This window comes from Bubalus bubalis, chromosome 20, assembly GCF_019923935.1.
Source record: "Bubalus bubalis isolate 160015118507 breed Murrah chromosome 20, NDDB_SH_1, whole genome shotgun sequence".
NCBI classification, from domain to species: Eukaryota; Metazoa; Chordata; class Mammalia; order Artiodactyla; family Bovidae; genus Bubalus; species Bubalus bubalis.
Window position 1 is genome coordinate 7309949 of NC_059176.1, and position 19987 is coordinate 7329935.

The following is a 19987-nucleotide window of genomic DNA, read 5'->3' on the forward strand; positions in this document are numbered from 1 at the left end:
ATTTTACTATATATCTTTTAAAGTTTTATTTTTGTTGCCCAAGGCATTACACTATTCATATTTACCATTTCACTTTCTACTTAGAATTAATATTTTGCCGCTTCAAGTCAATGTAGAAAACTTAACCATCATGCATATTATTTTATACTCTCCTGCTCTTGTTTTTTGACATACATTGCATTTTAAAATATCAAGAAGCCTCATCAGACAATGTCGTAATTCTTGTATTCAATTGTCAAATGTGTTTTGAAGACCTTAAGAGGACAAAAATAATCTATATGCCAAGAATTTTACTAAATTGTTTTTTTGTTTTTTTTTTTACCATTTCTTCTTGTTCTTTATTCCCAGTGTTCCAAGTTTCCCTCTAGGGTTATTCACCTCCCATTTGAAAAACATTCTTCAGGATTATTTTTAAGCAATAAGCAAATTTACTTAGTTTCCTTTTATCTGAGAATATCTTCATTTCACCTTCATTCCTGAAGGATATTTTCACTGACTATGATTTCTGGGTTGACAGCTCTTTTCTCTCAGCACTTTAGAAATATTGCCCACTTCCTTCATGCCTCCATGGCTTTAGATGAGAAATATCCTGCCATTCAGATAATTGTTCTTCTAGAACTAATGTGTCACTTTTTTCCTCTAGCTCTTTTCAGACGTTTTTCTTTAAGTTTTCAACAGTTTGATTTTGATGTGTCTGAGAATGGAGTTCTTCAAATTTAGAACTAAATTGGTGCGAATGCCTATGACAGCTGGAGTAGTTGAGGAAAGACTTCAGATCTCAATGTAGATTGGATTCCTTAAGACAATAGAAGAAAGAAAGAAACAGGATTGAATAAGAATAGTCTTAGACCATTCTAAGAAGAGTTTGGCCAAACCAATGGTTGTTCTTGAGCCAAAGGTACTTACTGGCAGAATCCTACATCTTATAGGAATGGGTCTGCATCAGTACACCCATTATGCTCGATCATTGACTAGGAGCAAACTTTGAGAAGCACAGCCTTGGCACAGATATGGTGACATACTTGAAGGAGCAGTAGCTGGCTTCACTGGTATGCTTCCGAAAGCAGATCTGAGCAGCACATTTCCATGGCTGCCAAATCTACTTTGTAGAGTATTACCCTAGCAACCATTAGAGAGTAGAATGTAGTGACTAGGGGTTCTGGTTACACTACAGAAGCAATGATGGGAGAGTATAGTGATCATGTTAGAGTTGGTGAGAAGAGATTACAGTTTGGATCTATTTTTTTTTTTTAATCTTTGGTTTTTTTTAATTTAATTTTATTTTTTAACTTTACAATATTGTATTGGTTTTGCCATATATCAAAATGAATCCGCCACAGGTATACATGTGTTCCCCATCCTGAACCCTCCTCCCTCCTCCCTCCCCATACCATCCCTCTGGGTCGTCCCAGTGCACCAGCCCCAAGCATCCAGTATCACGCATCGAACCTGGACTGGCGGATCTATTTTTAACATAAGGTCAATGAAATTTTCTGAGAGGGTAGTTTTGGTGTTTAGGATAAAATGCAGGAATAACTTAAGTTTTTCAACTTGAACAGCTCAGAAACAGTCATAGAGTAAGAAACTTAAGGTTCTGTCAGAATTAGAGGAAGTCATAAGGAAATATAAGAGAAGAAATTGAATATGGAATTCAGTACTTGTTTACAAGCAGTTAGGATTTAAAGAAGGAGAGAAAGAAAAGTTTTCTAAAGAATATATACAGCTTTTAATAAATGAGAGAGGAAAACTTAAGGTTAATATGAATATAAAAGGATAAGATCAAGGGAAATAAGGAGAGTGGTAATTAACCTGCAAACCTTAACATAGACAAAGCTAATGTTTTCCACTGTCTGGGTCAACAGGGTAATCTTATATGCCTGTGTGACATGACACTTAATTGTCAGCTGAAATAAAATCTAACCTTGGAGTCTTTCCTAAAAATGAATCCTTAGCAGCTCAGACTTTTCAGAGACTCTTACTCTATCCCCTCAGCAAATGGATGGCAGGATTGAGGACAGGTAAGGGAAGATCATAAACCCAAATCACAAAGTCTTTTCATCTCAAGAACTGCAATAAGCCCAGCTAGTCTGATGTCCTGTCTCATATTTTCCCTCTACTTCTGAATCTAAGCCAGACTTCCCAATCTTGATCAGGTGCATATTCCATCAGACACTTAATTCTCCAGAACATATCTGCAGGCAAGGTTAGTCTACTCTGATCAGTTCCTGAGATTCTGTAGATAAAGAGTAGTTCACCAAAATGAGTACAGCCCTAAAGGATTTGCAAGATGACACCAAAGAAGCAGATTGTTCTCAGATATTCTAACCCTACTTCCCCTTCCCCAACCTTCTTCTCCAGCCCTGAATAATGGGAACATCAGAAATGGTCTCACTTTATTTCCATATTCAAGTCCTAGTAAGTTTGATGTCCATCTCACATACCACCATCTTTATAAGGTCTCCCTGACAACATAAGCTGTACTTTATCAACATAAGCAATCTATTTCTTTCTATAGACAAAAAAGGTGCCTGTATTTCTCTTAGAATTCATCAGCTTCTACCTTGTGTCAGATTTCATGTTCTCTGTCAGTCAACTTTGTTTCTGTAATAAACAACTGCAAAAAAAAAAAAAAAAAAAAAAAAAAAAAAAAAAACAAAACCCAGCAAAGCAAAGCAGCATTCTTTTCTCACTCATGTAGGGTGCTAGTTGACTCAGCTCCAGGAAGCACCCCTGTCAGGAGAAGCTCTACTCCATATGTCTTCTCATACTGGGACCCAGATGGATGGAGCAACAAATGCTCTTTGGAACCTGCCATTGTCATGGCAGAGGGCAGAAGTGCAATGGAAAACATTTGCAATATCTTTTAAAACTTTGGATATAATATACTCCCACATCCTACTGGCCAAGTTTAAAGTCAATGAGGTAAGAGTGACACAACTTCCACAGGGAGAAGAAGCAAGCTACATGGCAATGAGTGGGGATGTAGGAGGAAATCTTTAAGAGCAATTATACAATTAACCGTGTCTTACCCGCCCTGGTTTTGAGCCCCTGAAAAGCAGAGCCTGGGAACAATTCCACTGTGACCTCTATAAGATCTAGCACTGTGGCTCAATGTGTAGTAGGTACTCAGCCAGGGTCTGATTAATGAATGGGTATTTTTCACAGCAAAACTACAAGGCGACCTATTGTTTTATGAGAAAACGCCAAGCTGTCTGGATTTTTCACTCCTCATTTATTTCCAGCAAGTTATCACTTTCTGAAAAGGCAATATTGTCCTGATTCCAAAATCTCCCTGAAGTATTACATTTCCTTTCCCATGACCTTTGAGTGTTCATGGAACAGCCTAGATGGGGGAAGAAGCATGGCAGGTATGGGAAGATTGGTGTCAAAAGCAAGCATCCTTATACCCCTGGGTTGAATTCTGACCTTGCAAATGACAAGTTTCATGGCCACAGCAAGTCACTTCACCTCCAGGAACCCACTTCCTCAACCTCAACATGGGGACAAGAATTCCTGACTTGCTCGTGTGTAAGTAAAAGGCCCGTGATGTACTTAGTCCCATAAATAGTATTATTACATTTTTTTTACAAACTTACTGAGTATGATAATAGATTGTTTGTTGGCATCTTTTAATATCAAATCCCCAAAGCTGTGTTTCTGGCCCTCTGATTCTTCAAGTTTTGGTTTCTTCTATAAAATGCATAGTTTGTTCCATATGGTTTTCAGATCCCCTCTACTGACATCCTGGTTGGGCCATTGCAACAGCTGTGATTCTGCCATGGGACTTGCAAGTTTCTTTGGGAGACCATAAGGCAGGGGTGACTTTGACAACACAGGCCACTGACTTACTGTGTGATGCCAATCAAGCCTGTTATTTTTACCAGGCTCAGTTTCCCCATATTTACATGTGACAGAGTTGGGCAACATGATCTCATAATTTTATTATTAGAAGTAATTTAGATTAGTTATATAATGATCATGATTGCAGATAGCCATTTTGGAGATTCTAGGTGTGGAACTCACTGCTATGTATTGCTTTATCAAGTGGTCCAAAATGTTTTAATCTAGTAGCATGACCCAGAGGAAAAGATGAATTTGAATGCTCTTCATCATGTAGCAAAGACAGTGGAATCAAATAACCACTGGAATTCTTTGGTCTCCAAACTCTTTGTCAATGGTTGGGTTGATTTTCATTCTGAGAAGACAGATTTCCAATATGTTACTCCAGAAACACCCAGAGTGGTAGTTTGGGTGGATTCTTCTTCTTCTCTCTGGAGTCTGTGAAAAATGCTTGCATTTGAGCAGAAGCCTTCATGTTCCTGAATTTGCATTTTCTCATCCTCTCTACCACCAATAGCAAAGATTAAATATCCTTAATTCTCATCTTTGAAGCAAATTCCTGCTCTGGCATTGACTGCCAAATAATCCCATTCCAGGAGCAAGTGAAAAAATGACCTGGGAAAATCATACAGACAGCCAGTTAGGTCTGATTTCCACACAGTGGAGCCTGAGATTTATCTGTATCATGCCTGGGTCTGTACACTTGAGGTACCACTACTCCAGGTAACTAGTGACTCAGTATCCCATGCCCAGGTTCTTGGGTAGAGCTGAAGCATACTACTGACCTTTTATTCCAGAAAATATTTATCAACTAATAGAATGCCTCAGAATCATCTACAGAGTTTTGTCAAGATGCATACTCCTGGCTCATGTTCCAAAGATTGTAGCATACTTAAGTCACCCAGATAGAAATGTAAAGAATTTCCAGTGTAACATATCTCAAATAGTTTTGTGAGGAAGGTAATATGTAGTGTACTATGGTTATCCCAGCTGACATCCATAACTTCATCCCCAGGGTTGAGAGCAACTCAACCCCCAGACTTTACTCCCATCTCTCAGAGGAACCAGCTGTCATTGATGGCTTTTTTTTTTTGCTGATATATACCTTCTTTTTTGTTTCCAAGGGAATACTTTATGCCTTTCTCTATGGTTAGTTCTCCAAGGTACCAGCCCATTGGCCCTTTTTTCCCTAGTGTTCTCTGAGATACCTCAGTGATCTATGACTTCACACCCCTATATGGATAGCTGTAGTCATATTACTATTTCAAAACACATGTAGGGATTCTTGTATTTTCTTAGGGCAGCTGGCCAGAAGATATGGGATGTCAGGTGGACAAACAAGGTGGATAAGATTGGGTCGGAGGCGGAAGAACAATAGAAGAAGAAAGGACCACACTGGTGAAGGAAAGAGAGGTGAATTTGGAGGATGCTGCTGCAGAAGTCCAGGTGTTCAGAGTATGACAGAGATTTATAAAACTGATGTGACATCCACAAGAGAGGCTTCCTGAATTCCCTGCTGGAAGTTACTCTTCCCTCCTCTGAAGCCGGGAGAAGGCAATGGCACCCCACTCCAGTACTCTTGCCTGGAAAATTCCAGGGATGGAGGAGCCTGGTGCGCTGCACCATGGGGTCGCTAGGAGTCAGACAAGACTGAGCGACTTCACTTTCACTTTTCCCTTTCATGCACTGGAGAAGGAAATGGCAACCCACTCCAGTGTTCTTGCCTGGAGAATCCCAGGGATGGGGGAGCCTGGTGGGCTGCCGTCCATGGGGTTGCACAGAGTCGGACACGACTGAAGCGACTTAGCAGCAGCAGCAGCAGCCTCTGAATCCTAACAGCATTTTATCTGCCCTCTCCTATGGCATTCAAGCCTTTCTGTTTTATAACTTGACTCTCTCTGTCCACGGACTGTTTCTACTAATGGATCATGGATCCCTTTAAGGAAGAAACACCATGGTAACAAGGTGGCCCAAAACATGGATAGATTGAGAATCCTAACACATGGGTTTTAAGTTTAGACTCTGCTACTCACTACCTTTGGGTCCTTAAGGAAGTCCCTTAAATTCTTGAAGTGTTGATTTTCTTATCTGTAAAGTAGAAATGCCAACAATATCAGATTCAATGATGGTTAAAACAGAAAACTGAGATAATGTACAAAAAGCACTTAGCCCAGCATCTACCACATGGTAAGCATTCAAAGTTAAATCTTCTTTTGAAAATTTAAAATTTCAAAGTTAAATCTTATTTTTTCTAAAGAAGAATTGATGTTAGATTCATCTTTTCTTCTTAGACTGAGTCCCTTCTAGAATTCTTCCTTGGCCTTGTTAGCATCCCTTGTATCTTGGGTGCCCTTTATTGGCAGCTCTTTTCTATGCAGTGACACAGGGATCTACCTACTTCCTTCTAGTGCGGGTCCCATCCATAATTCATGGGTTTTGAAGAAGAGGAGAGAGCACTGGGGTTGAGAGAAAGAGGAACGGACTTCCACACCCATTTGGTGGCCAGAACCCAGGGGCAAGACGCCACCTAACTACAAAGGATGCTGATAAAGTCATCTTCATTTGAATCCCGACTCGGGAAATACCCCTGCTTCTAGACCGTTACACCATTATCCTTGAAAACAACCCACTCATTATTTGTACATAGTAGCACTGAAGTTGTACAAACTTACTGTGGCCCAGGGCAGGGAATTAGTGTTACAGGTGTGTGTGCTTCCCTTGCACACACCAGGCATCTCCTGTGGGCTTGTTTCAGCATCACTGATGTGATCATGTGACAAGAAGCATCCCTAAACCGCTTGTCAGGATGAGCCAGGGACAGTCCCAACTGCTTTGTGCTCACTGAATCCTCACTGCAGTTGATGAGACAGGAGCTGGTATCATCCCTATGTTACTGATGAGGAAACAGGTGCTCAGGTTCATAGATAACTTTCCTAAGGTTGCACAGGTGAGGGCGCAGGGCAGGGATTTGAATTCACAGAGACCATATCTCTCACTGCTGTACCATGATGCCCTTCTCTTTGGCAGCCCCCACATTAATCCTGGACAGTGAGGTCAACTCTTCCATGTTCCACAGGCCATTTTTTTTCCCTACTTAAATGCTGCGAGCTTGGGTAGGGGCCAGGTACTCTCTATTTAATGACAAGGAAGCTGAAGACCCTGGAGGTAAATGCCTTGCCCGAGTCATTTCCAGTCAGTAGGAGGTAGAGTGTGAGCTAGCTGGCTGCCTGTGGCACTGCCTGAACCTCCAGACCAAAATGCTGGTGCTGGGGTCTGACAGCATCCGGCCCTTCTCCCCACATCTGAACCCTGGCATGGGGAGTATTGCCTGGGAATCCCTGAAGGAACCTGCTTGCCAGCAGCAGGTCCAGGAGGTGATTCAGGCTGGGAGGTGGGCACTGATGTTGTTCAGTCACTCAGTCATGTCTGACTCTTTGGAACCCCACGGACTGCAGCACGCCAGGCTCTCCTGTCCTTCACTAATTCCCAGAGTTTGCCCAAATACACGTCCATTGAGTTGATGATGCCATCCAACCATCTCATCTTCTGCTGCCCCTTTCTCCTTTTGCTTTCCCAGCATCAGGGTCTTTTCCAATGAGTCAGCTCTTTGTATCAGGTGAACAAAGTATTGGATCTTCAGCTTCAGCATCAGCCCTTCTAATGAATATTCATGATTGCCCTTCCACTGAACATTCATTGGGAGGGGGGCACTGGATGTGGAGAAAAACCACATGGGCAAGGGTCAGGCTTCTGGTATCCCAGAGGTAGGGTTGCCTGCACCAGGCTGTGTCTGTCAGGGCTGGAGGTAAGAGAGTGGCAAGAAGTGGGATCCACCTGGCTCTTTCCTAAGAGCCAAGCTAGTGGCCAAACAACCAGGCACAGTAGAACCTCAAGTTCTGTCTCTTAGCTGCATGGGCTTGTTTGAGTAAAGGGCAATGCTGGGTAGATGGTGGTTAACTCATATGAGCATGAACACGTTTCTACCTAGATATCTCTCTAAAATTGGGGTTCTTACCCCAGGGGTCAATGAGTGGGCTTCAGAAAGGCTTTGAAAGCCTTTTGAAAAGTTTCTGAATTTGTGAGACTTTTACCCAAAATATGCTCATTTGATGATTTTTTCAGATTCCTCCAGGACCAGCAATGAGAAATGAATGAATGAATACAAGCTGTCGAAACCACTATTCCTGTGTGTCCTTCCAAGCCACTAAGTAAGTGCTGCAAGGCTTTAGGTTGGTCCAGATGAGGACCAGGTCTAGGGAGGAAAACTAGGTCTCATGCACTGATTTCTCCAACAACTGTGTATAAAGCAAGACTCCAGGCAGCCAGGGATTGAAGTGGTGGAGGTGAAGCAATAAATAACCCATGTGGTTCCTTCAGCCACAGAACACATATTCTCATCACGGAGACAATAAATAAACTCATAACCAGATTCTTTAGATAACATCAGGTGGTGGAGACTTTGGTTATATTTGGCAGATAAGGTACTCTGAGCTCCGGTTCCCCATCTGGGAAATGGGATGATCATACTTCCCCTTCCAGTCATCTCAAGACTGTCACAGGAAGCAGAAGAGAGAGGAGGTTAGGAGAACCTCAGAGATGAAAGAGTTTCCACTCACTGGGCACCCGTGAGCCACAGATACCAACCATACCACTTCATATATGAATTCTCATGGACTCCTCTTGGTAGTGATGTCTGCCAAGCAGCAGTATCATTAATTCTACAGATGAGGTTGCTCCAGCTCAGAGAATCTGAGTGACTTGTTCAGGGTCACACAGCTGGGAAGTGATAGAATCTGGCTGAGATTTACAGGAGCGCCAGAGTCTATACTTTCTACTGGGTTAGACTTGACCACTCTGAGGATGGAGTTAGAAGCATATCACACAGAAGAGGAAAAGATAAGTGCAGAAGGACTCAAGTTCAAGTGTTTACTCATCCCTCATGAGTCTTAAGACCTGAGACAACCTTAACCACCCAGAGCTTATTACCCCCTTGTCAAGTATTGTTGTAGTGAAAGTCCCTCAGGGATTCAGATCTTGAAAGACGATGTGGTCAGCAGATTGTGACGTGGCTCCCCAAGTCCCCATCCCCAGTGTTCACATCCTGTGAAGTCCCCTCCCCCTGGGTATTGGCTAGACCTAGTGACTTCCATGTAACAAGAGGACACGGAAGACAAGATGAATGTCGCCTTCTGAGACTAGGTTACAGAGGACTCTGACTCTCCTCTTACTGACACTTCTCTCTTTGGTCATTCTTACAGACTCATTCTAATGGAGAGGACCACCTGGGAAGAAACAGGCCAAGAGTCAGCGAGTGACTGAAGCCCTCTGTCCAGCATCATGAGAAGCAACTGAATCCCGCTCACAACCTGATGCATCATCTCAGAAGATGGTCCAGTCCTAGTCCAGCCTTGAGATGGTGATGGCCTTTGCTGGCCCCTTTACTGCCTCGATGTGAGAGATCTGGGTTCATGCTCCGACCGCAGCCTCTAAAAAGACCCTGAGCAGAGGACCCAGCCAGCTAAGCAGGGCTCAGATCCGTGACCCAGGGAAACTCTAGAATAATAAGTGCATGCTGGTTAGTTCATTTGTGCCCCTATCTCAGATTCCACATATAAGCTGTATCATAGGATATTTATCTTTCTCTGTCTGACTTAGTAGGACTCTCTAGTTCCATCCATGATGCTGCAAGTGGCATTAATCCCTTCTCTTTCGTGGCTGAATAATATTCCATTGTATATTTGTACCATGTTTCTTTTAATCCAGTCCTCTGTTAATGGGCATTTAGTTTGCTTTCATGTCCAGACTATTGTAAATGGTGCATCTCCAAAACAAAAAGAGTTACAGATGTCAATAACAAACTTATGGTCATCAGGGAGTAGGGGTAGAGGTAAATTGGGAGACTGGGATTTACATATACACACTACTATATATTGGAGAAGGAAATGGTAACCCACTCCAGTATTCTTGCCTGGAGAAGCCCATGGACAAAGGAGCCTAGTGGGCTACACTCTATGGGATCACAAAGAGTTGGACACAACTGAGCAACTAACACACACACTACTATATATAATGTAGATAACTAACAAGGACCTACTGTATAGCACAGGAAACTCTACTCAGTGCTCTGTAATGCCCTATATGGGAAAATAATCTGGAAAAGAGTGAGTATATGTATATGTATAATTGATGCACTTTGCTGTACCCCTGAAACTAACACTGTACATCTGAAACTAACATGACATTGGAAGTCAACTATATTTCAATAAAAAAAAAACAAACCTCTTTTTAAAGTGCATGTTGTTTGAATCTCTATGTTTTGGACTACTTTGTTACTCAGCAATCAGTAACTGATACAGGTGAACAGAGGAGAAGAGAAACTCACAAGTGAACGAGCTTCATCCTCAGAGTGGTTCAGGGTAGACTAGGGGAAATGAACATGCTCTGCAGCCCCCATAAACACTATCTTGACTCTACGTCCCATCACTCACTAGCTGTGTGACCCTGGACAAATTGCTCAAACTCTCTGAGCTTCAGCTTTCTCATCTATAGTGTAAGAGAGATGAATCAGCTGATAATGCTACTGAGATGATACAGCATATGTAGGGTATCGCATCCTACCTCCAGAGGAGTTTGGGTCTTACTTTTACATCCTAAAGTAAACTCATTTATATTTCTATGCCCAAACCTATGTGTGATAGGCAGAAATCATAAATAACATCACATTTGTTCAGTTTAGAGTTTGCTGTCATATTTGCACCAAATTTATGAACAAACATCTGTCTTTCAGAGCTTTCTGGATTTGGGGATTTCAGATAAATTGTCATGGACTTTTCTCCCATACCCAGGGATGTTGTCAGGATCAAATGACAAGGTGCTTGGAGAATATTCTTAAAAAGCTGAAAAGCCCCATGGTAGCTGGGCTCTGCCTGAATGATAGTGGATTATTAGCTCCTGAGTAAACATATGGTCTCAAGCTCAGACTCTTGCCCACCATCAAGCAGAGGAAACCAAGATTGCAATGACTCGCGCAGGTTCCTCTGGGCCCCGTGCTGCTTGCCAAGCCGCTGCTGAGTGACTCATCTATTCAATTGACATTTGCCCAGAACTTTTTGTGAGACATTGTTTTGACCTAAAAGAAGGCATGAATGAGTCACTGAAACCAGGTTCCAGATCAAGGCTTGTGTGGGTCTCTCCCTGTTCCAGGATCTGATTCCCAAGAACGAAATTCAGTCCTGCCAGATTGTCAGAAGCCAGATGAGGAACTTCCAATAGACCTTATTGTGTGTGTCTGGGAGCGGGGGGGATGGGGGGTAGGGAGGTGGGGGGCGGCGGAGGCCCATGTCACACCTTTTTGCTCCTGTAGGGGTCACGGCCACCTCCACCCACTTGTCCAGCCATCTCATCATGAAGTCCCTCTAAGGCCAGCTCTTATCAAATCCCTGAATCCAAGTAGGGATGCAAGGGGTTTTTAGCTGTGCTTGGACATTGCAGTTCTTGAAAGAACTGGGAGTCACCCACTGACAACATCGATATGAACAACAGGATCAACTATTCCAAGGCAATCTTGGCAGACTTTGAGAAACTTTCCCACTTCAAGGATTTTATTGAAAGTTTCTCAACTTCAGTGGTCTTAACATCTGGGAGGCAAAAAGAAGGGAGTCTTAACATCCTTGATTCCTTGATTAATTTATTCTTCCAAGATTCAGAGTTTTTTTGTTTGTTTGTTTTAACCAAAATTAGGTCTCACTGGCATCTTCGATATAATAGTGACTCCAGAATAGCTTGAAAAGCTTTTTCTCTTTTTTCCTCCCTTATGTACCCATGGAGGAAAAGGCTCAGCATTTTCCTGAAGTCACCCCCAAAATTCGCACGCGGAAAGCTGATTTGGTTTTCAACCCAGAGTGGTGTTTAAGAATTCCGAGGGCTGCTTTGGCAGTGGCTTAATTGTAATACTATAACACCGCTGCAGGCAATTTTCTTTGATTTAATTAGATGAACTGTGGCATTTTTTTTCTTTTTTGCAAAAAGGCTTTATTATGTAGAAATGAAATATGTATAAATTTAATTTTTAATCTTGTCACTACAGTGTGGGAAGGAGCAAGCTGATTCTTTTAATTTACCCTCTTTGTTTAAGAAAAAAAATTAAATTAATCTTATCACAAGTGTTTATGAGTAATTGATTTGATTTTTGCACTCCAGTCAGAAGTGAGAGAGTTAAGACTGCCTGATTCATTCTCAGCCTAAGACTCACTATGACTTTCTCTCAATATGTAAACACTGACAGGAAGAAAGCCAACTCGATGTCCCATTCTCAGAAAATGGTGGGCACACTCTGGAGAAGTATGGGATAGCCTTTCAGTGTTGCTCGGGCAGGAGGCCCTGAGGCAAGAAGCAGTGGCGAAGGACCAGCAGTGGCGTGGGTATTGGTCCTTGTTGGAACATTGGAACATACTGCCTGGACTTGGTCAATAAAGACAACCCTAATCTCCAATGTTTGTGCATCCAATCATTGGACCTTTCCTGCTCATTGCTCAGACCTGACTCTGACATCAACTGCACTCAGACTCGTGAAATGGTTTTTATTTCTTGAAACTTGAAGAGCTAATGTGATTCTCAAACTTTTGCATAATGACCTTAGGAAGAATTTCTGTAGCATCTTGACTTCTGGCCCCACTGACGCAACTCAGCAGGTCTCGGGTGGGGTCCAGGAATGGGCAGGGAGCCCAGCAGATTTTCCTTCAGGTGATTGGATAATCATGGCAAACAAGAGGGATGTAATACTCTTTAGTTTTCAATGGGCCACTTTCTCACTCCATTTTGCTGGATATATTATCATTACATATGATGGTGTCATTGCATTATTATCTATAAAATTATGTTATATGCTTAATTACATTGATAATTATAATAATTATATTACATGCCATCAATTATACATATTTAATAAATATATATTTATAACATAAAACACATATAGTATATATCTATATATCAAATTATTATAGAGAATGTAGAACGTACAGAGTGAGAAAAAAACAACAATGATACCATTTTTGTACTAATTTCATGGTTTTTTAAAGGATAAAATAGCTTTAATTCTTTGAGAAAAGATTCCATTTAGATGTAGGTTTCTCAGTCTTGGCAATATGAACATCTGTGGATATTCTTTATTGTCATGGAGGGGGGCGGTCTTGAGCATTATAGGATGTTTAGCAGCATCCTTGGCCTCCACTCAATAAATGTCAGAAGTTTCCCTTCTCTCCCCCCAACTCGTTGTGACAACAAAACTAGACATTACTAAACGCACCCAGGTTACCCCTGTTGAGAATCACGGAATTATACCAAGTCCCAGGCTGACTCCCAGGCGCACCGTTCCGTTACTGACCAGCCTGCAGCCCTCTGTGTTAGGGCCTAGTGTGCCATCCATATGCAGACGGATAGTAAGCTCAAAAGTGGACTTGGACAATTAAGTCTCTTTCCATAGCAACAGTCATCCTTTCAGATGGGAAAATAACAGATTCTGCCTGGATCAAAAGTCGTGAATGAGAAACCAAGGGATCCAGAACTTCGTTCGGTCTTTATTGAGTCAGAGATGGTGGCTCAGAGATCAGACTCAGAGACAGGAATGGGTAGTAAAAGGTCTGATGGCTTGGAGACACTGAGAATGGTGCTAAGCCCTTTTGGTCATTCAACTGTTTATGGTTTCTTTTTGGTAACTGTTAGGAGCCTGTCATGATTCCAGGGAGTGGGGCTACTTCTCTTCCCATGCAGATTGGCTACCAGGAGCTGTATCTGTGAAAGCGAGCCTTAGTCTCAGCCTGAACCTACCAAATTTTTTTTTTTAATTTATTTACTTATTTTAATTGGAGGCTAATTACAATACTGTGGTGGTTTTTTGCCATACACTGACATGAATCAGCCACGGGGGTACATGTGTCCCCCGTCCTGAACCCCCCTCCCACCTCCCTCCCCATCCCATCCCTCTGGGTTGTCCCAGTGCACCTGCTTTGAGTGCCCTGTTTCATGCATCGAACTTGAACTGGTCATCTATTTCACATATGGTAATATACATGCTTCAATGCTATTCTCTCAAATCATCCCAGCCTTGCCTTCTCTGACAGAGTCCAAAAGTCTGTTCTTTCTGTGTCTCTTTTGCTGTCTTGCATATAGGGTCGTCATTACCATATTTCTAAATTCCATCTATATGTGGTGATATACTGTATTGGTGTTTTTCTTTCTGACTTACTTCACTGTATAATAGGCTCCAGTTTCATCCACCTCATTAGAACTGATTCAAATATGTTCTTTTTAATAGCTGAGTAATACTCCATTGTGTATATGTACCACAGCTTTCTTATCCATTCATCTGCCGATGGACATCTAGGTTGCTTCCATGTCCTAGCTATTGTCAACAGTGCTGCGATGAATATTAGGGTACATGTGTCTCTTTCAATTCTGGTTTCCTTGGTGTGTGTGCCGAGCAGTGGGATTGCTGGGTCGTATGCCAGTTCTATTTCCAGTTTTTTAAGGAATCTCCACACTGTTCTCCATAGTGGCTGTACTAGTTTGTATCCCCACCAACAGTGTAAGAGGGTTCCTTTTTTCCACACCTTCTCCAGCATTTACTGTTTGTAGACATTTTGATAAATGCCTGACCAGCGTGAGATGGTACCTCATTGTGGTTTTGATTTGCATTTCTCTGATAATGAGTGATGTTGAGCATCTTTTCATGTGTTTGTTAGCCATCTGTGTGTCTTCTTTGGAAAAATATCTGTTTAGTTCTTTGGTCCTTTTTTGATAGGGTCATTTATGCAGCTCACTACCTAATGTTCATGAGCCTGAAGACAAGGAGGACCCGGCTTCTGAGATGTCCGCGATGTACTGTGCATGAGGTATGTTTTGTTCTGGTGGCAGCATCAGGTAACTCCAGGCTGGCTGGAGAGCAAATTCCTCTGGGATGTGGCAACCAGGACCAAAAATATGTGTAGTCTTAGAGGTTTGTTGCAATGGCAGGCCAGTGTGAGCTGCAGCCAAATTCATAGACCTTGTCTGTGTCTGCACACCGGGGCCTGAACAGTCTTTCCAGCAGCTACATTTGTTGACCACCTTCCCTTTCCCATGATAGCTGATCTGTGACTTTCTATGCTGCCTATCAAACACTGCCATGCACGTTTAGATAATATACTTGAACACTTACTGCCCCTGGAGGGAAAAAATAAACCGAGTTTACTCATAAGTGCATTTCACTGTTTACACAGAGGCATTTTCAGTAAATGGCAGATAACCTGATTTGGGCGATTGGGGCAGGGCTTGAAGAGTACCCTACCTCATGGTCCCATTTCAAGAAACTAGGGTATTTTAAATCCCTTTACTCTTGCATCTAAGGAGGCCCAGGGATCTCAAATGGTCTGCCCAAAGGGACAAGGCTGGAGACTGGCAGGCTGGGAAGTGGGTACCAGGCCATGGGGCACCCTACCTCATCCCACCACTCACTTCCAAGTGCCTTGAAAGTCCTTTGGAGCAGTAGTCTCTAATCTTTGGTACCAGTGACCAGTTTCATGGAAGACAATTTTCCCATAGACTGGTAGGGGTGCTGGTTTTGGGATGATTCAAGTGCATTCATTCATTGTGCACTTTATTTCTATTTTGTGGCAATATCAGGATATTCCACCTTGACTTTAGTGTTAGGGTCTGTGCTCCTAAGAATGCCACCACTGATCTGACAGGAGGTGGAGCTCAGGTGGTGATGAGAACAGTGGGGAGCAGCTGTGAACACAGATGAAGCGTTCTCCCTTACCTGCCATTCACCTCCTGCTGTGTGACCCAGTTCCTAACAGACCACAGACCAGTACCGGTCCATGGCCTGGAGGTTGGGGACCTCTACTTTGGAGCCAAAATAATGGTTGGAACAGTTGCAGCAAGTAGAAAATCCCTGATTGGCAACCACTTTCCTCCCCCTATCTCCTTTACCAGGCTTCCCTGGTGGCTCAGATGGTAAAGAATCTATCTGCAATGCAGGAGACCCAGGTTTGATCCCTGGGTCGGGAAAATTCCCTGGAGAAGAGAATGGCCACCCACTCCAGTATTCTTGCCTAGAGAATTTCATGGACAGAGGAGACTGGCAGGCTACAGTCCATGGGGTCTCAAAGAGTCGGACAAGACTGAGTGTCTAACACTTTCACTACTCGTCTCCCCCCTTTACCACCCTGCTCACCCAGGCATGAAACTTCCCTTCTCCTCCTCTGAAAGGCTCCCCAACATAGGCATCCAAGTTCAGTTATCACACTTATAATCTTTTACCACATGTAGCATTTACCTTTTCAAGACATGGTTGGTTGGGCACACACATGATATTTCCCACTTAATATATTTTCATTTCCCACCCTCTGGGGGAAAAAAAATGTTATTACGGGATTTTGGTGTATTTAGCTAAATATTGGGTTTATTAAAATACATCATGTTTCCCTGAGAGTCTGATCAGTTGTAGGAGCTAAATGGGCATATTTAACCAAATTGAAAACATGAATTATGTACCAAATATTTGAGGAGGAGGATTCTCTCACGTCAGAAGCAGATGTTGAATGGCACTGGGGTGAGAAACGCCTCATGGCTTAAATGAAGCTACATCATCATCATGTTTCTTTCCTTCATCATGTGAATGTTTGGAAGAAGCCAGCTTTTGTTCAATTTATTTTTTTTTAACTTTCTCTACTTGTAATTGAATTAAACTGCTTCTTGGTTTTGATTTCAGAATTCCTAGTGCCAACCAAAACATCTTCAAGTGACCCATTTTATGAGCCTACATGGTGGTTATAGTTAACCATGTTCTTTTATAGAAATCTGAACAAAGAATCTTCTCTCATCGCAACACCCAAGATGCTGGAGAAGAATAGCAGAGATGTATAGTCCATGGTTCTTTTTTCTGCTGACCGAGATAAGGAGGAGGGTCCAACAGTCATTAGTTTTTGCTGGTCATCAGGAATGTTGCCACTCAGCCAGAAGGCAGTGGTCAGAGGGAGATTCAAGGGGAGACCCAAGATGGGCAGCCATGGAAAGCGGAGGAACTGAGGCCAGTGAGCAGGAGATGTGAGGTTTCATCCTGTGTCAGCTGGTGAATGACTGTGCAACTTTTGCAAGTCAGCCCACCTCAGTTTTCCTCAATTCACAAAGTGTCTTCTGTTGGGCACCCAGACCAGTCCTCCCAAGGGGTGTTTCTTTGTAAGTAAATTACAGAGAGCAGGGCCCTAGTGATACCAGAACTTAGCCCCTGTGCACCAGTACCAAACCAAATCTCAGAGTTTTGAGTGAAGCAGAAAACAATAGCTTTATTGCTTGCCAGGCAAAGGGGGAGCACAGTGGGCTAAGGCCCCCAAAACTGTGTGTCCAAACCTGAGGAGTTTTACAGTAATTGTTCCAAGGTGGGGCTGCTGATGAGGTTCAGGGTGTGTGCAGAGCCTACACTCCTTTAATCTGGCCTCAGATGGTCTCTTGATGAGCTTCTGTGGTTCCTTTAATCTGACCTCAGGTGGTCTCCTGATGAGTATCTGAGTTGTCAAGGTTATCAAGCTGTGACCTTCTCTGGACTGAAGAATGCTTCCTCAAGTAGTTAACATGTTCCATTTGATTGGGGTTTTAGTTCTACAGAAGAGCCCAAATCAGTGTTGCTATGTGTATCTGTTGAGGCAGAACCAGGACCCTGCCCCAAGGCTGTACTACTATTTCTTGACTGCCCACCCGCCCCTCCTTGTCTCAGTATCCTCTCTCTTCTCCGATTACCTATTGTTGGAACCTGCCCTTTGGAACTCAGAGAAGGTGGTGGAGGCTGAAGACTATTTCCTACAAATAAACAGGAGAAATGGAAAGGCTTCCATGCCCAGGAGCCCCACAGGCTCCTGCTCAGTTTCACCTGGACTCGTCCTCTTCTCCATCTAAGACTTTAGCCTTGATCTGACTATGCTCCCCAGGCCTAGATTTGTGCATCCATAAGACAGAAATTTTAATTCCTAGCTCTGTAGGTTGATGCAAGAATTAAGGTTGTTTTTGGTCATCTGATGTGAAGAACTCATTGGAGAAGACCCTGATGCTGGGAAAGATTGAAAGCAGGAGGAAAAGGGGATGACAGAGGATGAGATGGTTGGATGGCATCACCAGCTAGATGGACATGAGTTTGAACAAGCTCCAGGAGTTGATGATCAACAAGGAGGCCTGGCGTGCTGCAGTCCATGGGGTCACAAAGAGTCGGACATAGCTGAGTGACTGAACTGAACGGAAACTCAGATGTTAACCCCAAGGCCATATTCTGTGTATGGTTCTGGAAGTCTCTTGAAAGGTTGTTCTTCAGTATACATGAGTTTAGCTGAGTTACTATAAATGACTACCAACCTTGTGGTTCCACTGCCCAATGGCCTCTGAAGGTTCATAATTGTTCAGGAAGTGGGTCTGCCTATCTGAGTGTACATGAAAAGTACAGCAGTTTAGAAATGCAATTCCTTCACACTGTCACATGGGGATTGATTTGCAAGGCCTGAGAAACCAGGGAGTTGCCTCTTAAGAGGTACAGATTATCTGTAGACCATGTTCATAAAGCACATTTATAGAAGTGAAATGTCCAGACATCTAGCATGCAGTCCAGCGGTATCTGTGACCTCATCTCATGGTGCTTATTATCCCTCTTTATTCCCTTTCACATTCAACAGAGACCCATGTTTCTGTCATGCTGTTTTGTTCTCATCTCAGGACACTCTCCCATCTTCCTCATTCAATGCTTTTGTACCTGCCAGAAAATTATTTCTCCTCAATCATGTCTGGATCACCCCCTCACCATGGAAAACCCTTCCAAGATACAATTGCATCTTGGAAGCTTGCATACTATGTCACCCTTATATTCAAGTTTCTCTGTCATCAAGGAAATTTTTGTGTTGTGATGTGTATTCCATAGCATTGAATCAACTGCAGGGGTAAAACATATTAAAAAAAAATTAACCTGAGTTCAGCACTTGTTAGATTAAACAGTCTTGTTTACATTGTGATTTAGGGACTTTATGAATGGAAACAGCTTTAGAGGGCTAGCCTAGGAACCTAGCTATCACTTACCATATGGTTTCCTTGAAGAAAAAGACAAAATGCATTCTGAGTCCCAACTCAGCATGTGTTTCAGGTAAGCTAGAAACTTCTCTCCCCTTTCCCTGTGTCCTCAGTGATGGATACCCCTCCCCTCTCCTCACTGTATGCACATCGCTGGTGGCAGAGAGAAATGGTACTCTGGTCCCCACAGCTAGGCAGGACATAGCACCGGGGCAGGAGGAGACAGAGCAGAGACAAATAGAACAACAGAGACAGAAGGAGAGCAAGAGGGTAGCCATGGAGAGACTAGATTCTCCTGGTTCACTTGATGTCTCACTCTTCAGCGGAGGGGCGAGCAGCTTTCTATTGGCAACTGCCTCCCTTTTCCAAATGAGTGAACCCAAAGCAAAAGTGACCCAGTGAGGGGTGAGAAATGAATGGAAAAAGGCATTCAAGTATCTGCTATGTCTGAATTAGTGGGCTTGAAGCTTTATATATACATTATATGTAAGCCTCAAAATGCCCTTATCCCTATGGATACAGCAGTCTCATCCCTATGTTAGATAATTGAGACCATACAAGATAAAGGAGCCTGCTCCAGTGCAACCCAACTCTAAGTGGACTTTGATTTTGGCCCTTCCCTTCTCAAGTCCATACAAATCACTCTTAGGAAGCAGATGCTCAAGAACAGGTTTAGCAAAGAATATTAATTTCCAACAATGGAAAATATGATGTCCTTAAGAATAGGTGAAGACATTATTTCTTGTACAGGAATGACATCTGTAATTTATATCTTTATTTTCTGGAAATGAAATGATTTTGATGCAGTTTTAAAAAACAGGTATAAAAGAATATGTTCTCTATAAAATGCATGTGCACATTTAAATGTATGTGTATCAAAAGCTTCACTGGAATTCTCTGGCAGTCCAGTGATTTGTACTCCAAGTCCTCACTGCCAAGGGCTTGAACCAAACCTGGTTGGAGAACTCAGGTCCTGCAAGCCATAGAAAGTGAAAGTCGCTCAGTTGTGTCTGACTCTTTGTGACCCTTTGGACTATACTGTCCATGGAATTCTCCAGGCGAG

At 42.7% G+C, this 19987-nt stretch overlaps 1 long non-coding RNA gene across 1 annotated transcript; it reads right to left on the bottom strand.

Moving 5' to 3' along the window:
• Positions 1-309: 309 nt before the first annotated feature.
• LOC123330847 lies at positions 310-1311 on the bottom strand. Its single transcript, XR_006547066.2, has 2 exons — positions 907-1311; positions 310-796 (listed from the first exon to the last, which is right to left on the bottom strand). It is a non-coding gene; the product is annotated as an uncharacterized LOC123330847 (long non-coding RNA).
• Between the last annotated feature and the right edge of the window lie 18676 nt (positions 1312-19987).